Genomic DNA, 9,717 nt, shown 5'->3' on the forward strand with positions numbered 1-9,717 from the left:
ACACAGATGGCTTGTTGTTGATTGTTCTATTCGACGTTCTTGTCTGAATACAGTGACGTAGATTTCAAATCGGAACTGTGGTCTGCAGTGGTTCAAGGTGTTTTCATCAAATCGGAACTGTGGTTTCCAGTGGTTCAAGGTGTTTTCAGAGGAGACATAGGGACACAGTTCTAAATCTGACCTATGTATACATCATATCTATTTAATAGTACTTTTGTCTTGATTTTCTTCATAAAAATGTAGATGCAGACGGATGAAACACAGCCCTACACCATCATTGGACAACTAAAAGGACAACTGAACCCCAGCAACTAGGTGCCTCATAGGCGCTCGACACTGATATATTTATAAGTATGACATAAATATATAAGACATAGAAGAAAGGTGCAACAGTAAATCGAAACAAAATGGCTGCCCGACCCGCCTCGGTTCGTTTTCGGTCTGACAAGCGCTTCTTTCGCTTTGACCGTTGACAAAAATGCACAATTTATGCTTTGTTGCCCTCTGTAAAGGGCAATCAATAACATGCTGATTTTATTTCCATTTAAAGCTTTCAATAACTGTAAGGTCCATTCTCGCACGAAGTCAGGACATATGAACGGAAGTAAACAAATGCCAGGCTACAGATTCCCACCAAATAGTATAGAACAGTTGGCTAATATGGCTGCGTGTTAAAAAGAGGTGGGAATCATAGAAGGCGCTACCCAATCAGAGACTCGCTCTACTATTTGGTGCAGGTCTCTAGCCTGGACTTGCAACGATTTCGTAGACGTTGGAATCCGGTGGATTCGTAGATGTTAGTAAATGAGGAAACATTAGAATCATTCTGAGATGAAATTTGATATTATGGCATTAGTATACGGACACAAGCCAAGAAATAGCAGTTGAGAAGGAGAATACAGTGGATGGGTCACCGACAAAGTAATTAAGAAAACACAATCAAAACAACTCACCACTTCCTAATTAAAATTCAAAACAACAAAGTGCAACAATTTCAAAATCAAAATACATTTTTATATATAAGCGTATACGGGAAAATATTCGTTCACTCTTCAGTCACACTTTGCTAGTCCTCAGCTGTCCTAAGTTTCGTATCACTGAAAACAAGGCATAGCTTTGTATCACTGAAATCAAACCAAACCAAACCAACTTCGTTATACAAAAGGCTAGTTCTGTGAATTTAATGAAGGTGGTTTGATATTCGTTTGATCTGACAGGCTTTATAAACTGCAGAGTGAAAATCAGTCACAACCCGGGAAAATTGAATATCCTGACAGACTTTTTGTTCGTGCAGAAGGGTCTCTGGATTCGGATTATGATGAAGTCAGACACTCCTGAGGCCGGTTTTTAAGCACCAGCCCGAACAGCGAACTCAAGTTTACGTCAGTCCAGTGCGAGATCCTCTAAAGTGATGACATAGAGTTGGATGTGTCTGTTTGCTTGCGCATTCCCTCCTTGGTCCCTTCTAAACAAATGTCGTTATGTAGCTAGAAAGGCAGCTTGTGTTATCATTCTGACAGTCACTGGTTTCTCATCAACCACTAACCATACTTAGGTGCCACTTTGCAGGGGAGCTGTACTGTTGCACGGGTAAAACGATTTAATCAGAACAATACCAACTCCAACCCTTCAGAGACCTAAAAGAAACGTACTTTATTTGTGTTGCCGGCATTCTACGAGATGGTGAGTCACGATTGTAAGATACAACTTTATGGATGACAACTTCATGTATATTACATTAATCGACATTTCGATGTCCTCTGACACCGTTGTCACTTTCAGCCTGATAACGGTGTAAGACTCTACGTCGAAATGTCGCTTACTGCAATAAACAGACGTCGTCATTCATAACTGGATTTTTCAGTTTAGACCAAATGTTGATATCGATGTGGTGGCATTAACTATTGGTGAACCTTTTCCTAATGTTTCAAAATGTCCCTAATAATTGCCCAAGTGCGTTTCACAATCTCAACTTGAACTCCGGCCAGATAAAAGTATTTAATTCAGTATTCATAGTGAATTATATTGTCGCGCACGCAGCGTCCTATTTATCATTCTTAATCGGCTCAAAGTTTTGAGATCATACTTCATCGACAAATTCGATCACGAAGACCGTTTTCAAAAGACTCGTTAGTTAGATAAGGCTTGAAGATACAATATGTGAGTCCAAATATGCATTGGCCGTCCCTCACAAATCAAAAGCCATGTTTTAATCTTCCATACCGTGCAACAAAGACATTTTCCTATAACGAGGTATTTCCATGAAGACATTTTCCTATAACGAGGTATTTCCATGAAGACATTTTCAAAAACCCTATCGTGTATACTTAGACATCCGTCTTTGATGACACAATTAAAAATATCTACATAAACGCGGAGACCGAAATGGTATTTGTAACTATTTTGTAAGTATGTGTGAAGCGAACATCAGTAGCCTGGTGACTTCACTTTGATGTGAAACGCTGGCTTCTTAGTTGTATGATGTATGGTGTGACCACCCACAAGGAACATTAACCGTCTTGTTTATACTTTGCATATCGGCGCTATCGTGTACATTAATCAAAATCAGGTCAGCAATAAAGATTAATGTAGATATTCATAGACGTTCGGAACACAGACACACAAAGTTGGCGCTCAAAGATCACATATACTCTAGGGTCGTGCAAATTCATAAATCATTTATGGACACCGATATAAACCTCGTCATTAAAACTACTCATTTCAATATTTGATTGCCTTAAATCGACCTTTATAACAACAGTGCACAATTCTCTGCCGCGAAAGAAATTTCAACCAGAGGGGAGCGCCTCAGTGACATAATGTGAGCTATAGCTATGTGGGCTGCTGTAGTATTCATCTACATTTATTGGGGTAGATTAGCTTGTTTATAGGTTTGTCTACACATGCAGTCGTGACAACTGTTTTGAAAAATGAAAGCTCCATGTTTTCACAATCTACTGCCATTTAATCTTGTCACCTGCTTTGCTTATTTTCCGAGATGAATTTAACTTGATGAAAACAAACGATAATCTAAATGATACGTGCTGTAATATCATTGTCACTTCGACCACAACCTCGCTTCCGAGGGAAATCGTTATGTTACAAGTTGTGCCATCCAAAATCCTTTAGGTCATCAATCATTAACTACAACGAGTAAGTAGTTTTGAATGTTTATTAACAAATCTAAATAGCATATTCTATATCAGAAGCATAGTATGAGTTAAATAGTTACTGGCTTCCACAACGCTCGCACCCCCTCTCACAAACATCATATTTAGCACAACCTGAGGGGTCCTGTAGAAATCTGTGCATTGTGACACCATCATCCGATACTTGGGAGCATTTGACCGCAACGCAACGATTCGGAATGTCTTTGCTGACTACGGGAAATCAGCAGCTTGTTACACATTTTATATACAACCAACTGAAAATCATTCCAATGCGGTTCGTTGAAGTGCTCTGGCGAGTTACGTAGCCTGTGGTTTCGTTGGCGGGCGAAAGCGAGGGAGACGCCTTTTTGGCAACTTTTAATCGCTCGGTATTAATTATCCACGCGTTTTTAAAATAATGAATTTGGTGTTCCACTTAAGACTAACTACCAGTCTTTCATATGTCATGGCTAAAGGAGTACAAAAAATGTGAGTTTATTCGTACTTTAAACCTTCTCCATGAGCACATAACGCTCCTGGTAGATTTATGACTCCCATGACATGCTTCATTGTAACAAAGTGTGCGTTTCGCTGCAAACATGGTCATCAACTATTAATGTTTCCCGATTTCTTGTTATCATCACAACATAAATATATCGACATTGAATTAATCAAACACCTTAGTTAGCAACAAATAACACGTCACCTACCTTGTGAGCTTCAGAAACGACACGTCATGTACGGGCTCCAGAAACTTTTACACCCGACCTGTCCCGACAAGGGAGCAACCCACGTGATCATATCAACGTTAGAACATTCTTGTTGTGTAAACATTAGAACCCCCGCGGTTTCTCAGTGAATTCATTGTAGAGCCAAATATAAGATTTGGTTTTAAAACAGTCACCAGCGACTGAAAACACGACATGGATTCCATCCGTACGACCCGGTGTATACTTCACCTTTGAATATGACCCTTGTGAGTCATTTGATATGCGTGTCCTTCCATAAACACTTCCGACATGTGGTGTATGTATGTATGTATTCCACATTTCAGTACATCAGTGATGTTAATCGAAACCTGGACATGCTATTATAAAATTATTTCAAATATGATTCCATTTTCGCTATTTTAACCGATGTCCTACATTTCTTTCTTTATCTCTAGATCGAAATCAGAGTATAAACGTTAATATAACCAGTTTCAATAAAACCAGGGATCCGATCGGTCAAAGACCTGTGGGTCGGTATTCTCGTCACCACTCCGGTATGTTATCACACATCTCTTATACAGAACACTGTGCAGGCTGCAGTCATCAGCGCCAGTTGAAGCAACTGTGTAGTGACTAAAATTATACTATCATTTGTACTCCGCCGGTATCCATCTCAGATGCTCAAAGGCGCTTTGCTTTCCCCACGCTCACTGGATGTCCGTCTCAGCGTCACATAGCATTATCAATCTCAGCTCCCTGGGGAGTATACAACTCTTGCTGCCACTAGGCACACCAAGTTTATTGTGGCTCTCTCATTCTATAGAGGGACCCAATTCACAGCTGGGTGGACTGGGACACAGTCACAGTACTTGGTCCAAGTTTACTGCTCGTTGCTGCGCCCGCATCCAGATGTTTGCACGTGTTCATGTGGCCACCATCTGGTCATGTACCAACGGATTCGTGTGTTCTTTTAAGTGCAGTTGCAGTGAGTTGTGTTTTGTACACCAGGGGTTCTGACAACACTGAAAAAGTCTGCACACACCCCTAACATTATTTACATTTGTTACATCAGGCATGTTAGGCGCGGCTTGATCCACAGGCAAACTGTAGTGCAAATGCGCTTGCGCAGCGTAGAGAAAGTGACCAGGCTTCATATATGCGCGCGAAGCGAGCAAAGGTTGGCAACGCACTTGCCTCGCTTCGGTTCAAAAAGTATTTTTCATGTCAAAATAAAATATCACCACCATCAAAGGTACACTCCCATTTCCTCACTTGGTTGTGCTCTCACATTTCCTATCTCATGTTTATTAATTACTCACGTGAAATAGGTTTTATTCAACATTTTGAACGCCACTCGTGGTATTCAGATCGTTCTTCGCCTCTATTACCCCTGCCAGCTTCCGGTTGGATGGAGTGAAGGAGCAAGAGTAAGCAGAAATTATAAAGATATACCATATTCATTGCCTAATTTTATCATGATTCTGTTGAATTGTATTTGTCTTAAGTGTCGGCGTTATTGCTAGATCTTTTGTAACATTGATTCTACTGTCAACACACTTCTGGCGTAGTGGGCGTATGGAGCATGGGAGGAAACTCTTTATGTATTCCATACCGAATTATAACTTGTTCCGTCACTGCTTTGAACCGGAAGCTAGCAGGGGTAATGGAGGCGAAGAACGGTCTGATGTATCACGAGTTGCGCTTAAAATGTTGAATAAAACATATTTCACGTGAGTAATTATTAAATACGGCCTTGGAAATATGAGACCACAACCTAGTGAGGAAACTGGTGTGTAGCTTTGATGGTGGCGATATTTTATTTTGACATGAAAAATATATTTTTAACCGAAGCGAGGAAAGTGCGTTGCCAACGTTTGCTTGCTTCGCGCGCATATAAGGAGACTGGTCATATTCTCTACGCTGCGCAACCTCACTTGCGCTACAGTTTGCCTGTGCTTGACAATAGTCATCATCAGATTGTATTTTACTATATCACGCATAATTGTTTTTATCCAAATTGTTTCCTTCTCTTATTTATTCTAACATCGATGAAGATTGGACAGTCAGTGAGTGAGTTTGCTTTTACGCCGCTTTAAGCAGTTTTTTCCAGCAATATCAGGGCGGGGGTCACCTTCAGTGTGCTTCACACACTGTACCCTTGCGAGGAATCGAACTCGGGTCTTCTGTGTGACGACGGAACGCTCTAACCACAAAGCTACCCTACAAACCCCGCAGCATGACAAGATGCGAAGGCCTCACTATCAGTTGGGTCACATGGGTAGAAATCTGTCCCAGATTCGTGTTATCTCCCGTCCGAACAGCATACAACGGTCAACGGTCCCACATGTCCTTCAAAAGTCACGCGTCCACGTTTGGTGCGTTCTTGTGACCTGCATTGTTTCTTTTCATCGGTACATGTTTTGCAATAAGTTTACAATTCATAGCTCACTACGCATTATAGTATCTTATCAAAATGGGTATGACAATTCAGCTGATAGTCGTGGCTTTTACAGGAGATGTATTGTTCAGGTAAATAGGCAATCACATACTGACCAGTATTTCATGAATTTGGTGTAATCACAAGTTAAGGGTGAGATAGATCTGTCTATATTATTTGTACATATTACATGTAAGGAAAGTAAATATATATTGGAAATGTGGTGATCGTTTCGAAAGTTTGCATTGAAAAATGTTGACTTCAGTTGTATTTATAATCAGATTTACAACATCATTTCGCATTTCATGATAGCCAAAAAGGATATGTTGCTTGGTAAAATCTAGTTTTATTCCCGTTTTCTCTTTTGTACGGTCGTAAAAGAGGTGTGTTATTGATTCGGTGTCAGTTTTACATAAGCCATATTTATTATTGTCCGTATCCGTATTTCATTTTATGTAGGGGGTCGTTCGTGTTTTGTAAATGATGCTCTATTGAAACCATTGTATACTGAGTCAAAAAAGAAACTTCACATTCTTTCTTCATAGCACTATAAAAGAACAAGAGATGGTAAGATGGTTAAATTGTTATTATTTCATTGTTAAGGTCTGTATGATGTACTCGATACACTGACAGTGCCACAATCAGACCTATTAGGCTACACCACCGTTCCAAAACATGGGTATACAGAATGTCAAGTCACAATATGGACGTCGAGAATGGAGACTGGCAGCCCGCAACCCATTTCGAATGGCCTGTGAGGACAGTCGACGTCTAAACATCTCAGCCCTGGGTCGTATAGCCGGCAGAAATCTGTCACGTAGGTGACGTAGGACGATTCGACGGTCTTCTGCTCGTGACGTCACACGTGGACGACCCGACCTTGGGCCATCAGGAGTGGTGCCAGTTTGTTGTAGAAGACCTCGCAAGTCATACACAGTACGACGGCTGCATCCCATTGCTCTTGCGACACCAAAAACTGATCTTCCCTCTTGCAACATGCCAACGGCACGTTCACGTTGCACATTTGACAATCGTGGCATTTAAAGTACCGTTAGAACTGTGGTTTGAAAGTGTAGTTTCAGTTCTTGAGGCCAATGCGTGCAAATGAAGAGAACTTCGATGCAAAGATCACATGATCGACTGCACGCACAAAACCTGATTTGTCACTAACGTCATTTGCACGACGAAAGGATGGGTTGAGTGGGTTTTGCTAACGTTTTTCTAGAGTCGAATGACGGGGATCCCATTTCGGATACATCATATGATACAATAGATGTATCATCAGAGAAGTATATTGTTTGCATGTGCGCGGAAGAATATGTAATGTATGATTTTCCATTCTTGCTCAGTCAGGGTCCATCTGAGATTGTTCTCCCATTTCCGAATGTGTTTGCTGGTATTAATGCCGAAAAGGTTTGTGTTTAATGTCATAGAATATTCTACAACCTTCACGTGTTTCACATGTATCTTTGATGAAGTGTGGCATAATTGGCGTTTGAAGTTTAGATTTAAGTTTAAAGGTCACATGCAACCAAAAATATAAAATACCTAAAACGTAGTTATTTACTCACGATGCATTGTTGATTAAGAAACAAATAAACAAAATTATAAGCGTATAATCGCAAATCAAAAGTGCAATATCCTGTCCCTCGAAACGAAGCAGCCACGATGCCGAACCCAGTTGGAGCATGTGGGTGTGCACTCAAGTGTAACGAAGCCTTTTCGTTGGCCACTTGTTCATTTGCCGATACGCCTAGTCGGCTCTTTGTTTATGGCAGACAGGCAGGTAGACATGTATGCGTCAATGAACCACACATTGAGTTTTCTCTATGACAGAGTCTGCTTATCACAATCAACATGTTAGATTATTTACTTGTTTGTGTATACAACCAAGATTAGACTACTTCTCACGCCCTCATACTCCGGGCAGGCATACTGTTTCAAGCTCCGCGAACCTAGCCCCCAGCGCTGGGGGAATATTAGTGAATCGTTTGAAGTCCGATTTCGCGGATTTTTTTCATCGCGTTTTTTTTTTTTCGATTTTATTGGTTAAACTAGCATTTATGTTTCGGTAACTGCATACAGGATGGTATCAGAATCTGCAAAGTTGTGTTTTACGTTGCATGCGACCTCTTAATTAATATTGGAGGACAGATCTTACTACGAGTCAATGATTTTATGTTTGTATATAGTATTAATTCGCGTACATTGTTCTTATAATTATTAGCCTTTTTATGTGGGTTCAGTAAGTGTTTTACTCTGTAAAGTTCTGCTTGTTTACTAAGTGCGACCCTGACCTTTTTTTCAATAATGACAGCACCTAATAACCTCTACTACCTCATATTAACAGTCTAAGTAAACATCCTCAGTACTTTTCGTTACACTCCACTGCTGAGTCTCAGTGGTGGAGTGTAACGAAATACACTGAGGCTAGGTTAACTTAGACTGCTCACATTAAAGTCTGTTTGCGGTAAAAACGTACCGACGAATTTCACTTAAAACGAAAGAGTAAATCGAACAAAGTGAAATATGATTGCGTATCGTCATAATTTTACCTTGTTAACTGAACATTTAAATCTCAGAATTTTATTCAACTTAGGATAAAACGATCATAGTTTCAAATCGCTTTATTTGGTTGTATTGCAAGGGGGTATGTGGATCAAATGAAACACCGATAACGAGTAGGGCTGGTCTAAGTGAACATTCATCACGTATCGCACGTGCATTTGTTTCACTGTTCCAACTACCGCGCTAACTCCCATGTAATACCACAGGCAAACATGGGTTGCGCAACATAGAGAAAATTACCAATTTTCTTACATGCGAGCGAAGCGAGCATAGGATGGTAAATTAACGTACTTTCCTCGCTTCGGTTCGAAAAGTATTTTTCATGTCAAAATAAAACATCGCCATCATCACAGGTATACACCCAGTTCTTGAATGGGTTGTGCTCTCACATTTCCATCCCCATGTTGAACAATTACTCACGTTAAATATGTTTTATTCAACATTTTAAGCTCGTGGTATATCAGACCATTCTTCGCCACCGTTTCAACGGAGCGTAGGAACAGGAGCATATGGAATACCTACAGTTACCTCCCCTGCTTCTTACGCCATAAGTGTTTTTACGTAGAATAAATGTTACGAAAATTCCAACAATAACGACGACAGATAAGACAAATAAACTCAAACAGGTTAATAATAAAATTAATCAATATGGTATTTCTTCTTATTTTCTGCTTATTCTTGTTCCGTCACTTCTGTTCAACCGGAAACTGGCAGGCGAAGAACGATCTGAATACCAAGAGTTGCTTAAAATGTTGAATAAAACGTATTCAGTTAGTTATTATTAAACATGGGGCAGAAAAATCTGAGAGCACAACCAAATGAAGAAATGGCAGTGTACCTTTGTTGGTGTCGA

This window comes from Haliotis asinina, chromosome 5 (genome assembly GCF_037392515.1).
Source record: "Haliotis asinina isolate JCU_RB_2024 chromosome 5, JCU_Hal_asi_v2, whole genome shotgun sequence".
Taxonomy (NCBI): domain Eukaryota; kingdom Metazoa; phylum Mollusca; class Gastropoda; order Lepetellida; family Haliotidae; genus Haliotis; species Haliotis asinina.